Source organism: Aptenodytes forsteri, unplaced genomic scaffold (assembly GCF_000699145.1).
Source record: "Aptenodytes forsteri isolate BGI_AS27 unplaced genomic scaffold, ASM69914v1 Scaffold29, whole genome shotgun sequence".
In the NCBI taxonomy this organism is placed as follows: Eukaryota; Metazoa; Chordata; class Aves; order Sphenisciformes; family Spheniscidae; genus Aptenodytes; species Aptenodytes forsteri.
In genome coordinates this window covers 1,454,113-1,454,936 of record NW_008794520.1, presented here as the reverse complement: position 1 = coordinate 1,454,936, position 824 = coordinate 1,454,113, and positions in this window count along the sequence as shown.

Below are 824 nucleotides of genomic sequence, written 5' to 3'. Positions count from 1 at the left end.
GTATGTTGCATGGAGCTATTGGGCACCAAAGCTAGCTCAGGTCAGGTCACTGCAGCACTTGCACTGCTTCTCGTAAGTCTTCTCTGTTGGTTCAGGTGGTTCCTGCTATATTAATTCCCATAACATGGAACTCAAATCCTGGGTTACAACAATTTAAAGGTATTTCCATTACAATCTCCACCCCTCGTCCCTGTGGACTAGACCATTGGGTTTAACATTGCAATGAACTCCTCCCCTTGCCCCTGCTCCGGCTTGAACTTATCTACAGACCGCAGTCCCTTAGGGGGACCTGCTCCAAGTGGAGCCTTATCTATGAGCCACAGTCTCTCCAGGGGTACACCTGCTGTGGCACAGACTTATCCACAGCCACAGTCGCTTTGAGGTGCACCTGTTCCAGTGTGGCCTTTTCCATGGGCCACAATGCCTTCAGAGATACACCTGCTCCAGCATGGCCTTACCCACAGCCACAGTCCCTTCAGAAGTAAACCTGCTCCAACATGGCCTCACCCATGGCTGCCATCCCTCCAGGGGCTTACCTGCTCTGTCGTGGGCTTGTCCATGGCTACACGCATTGCGGTGCTCCAGCATGACCTCATGCACAGCCACAAATGCTTTGAGGTGTACCTTCTCCAGCATGGACTTATCCTTGGGCCGCAATCCCTTCAGAGGTATACCTGCTGCGACACAGATGTAACCACGGCCAGACTCTTTGAGATGGACCTGCTCTGGCATGGGCTTATCCACAGCCACAGATGCTTCAGGTTGTCCTGCTCCCGCATGGACTCATCCACAGGTCACAGTCCCTTCAACTCGAGTTCACACTG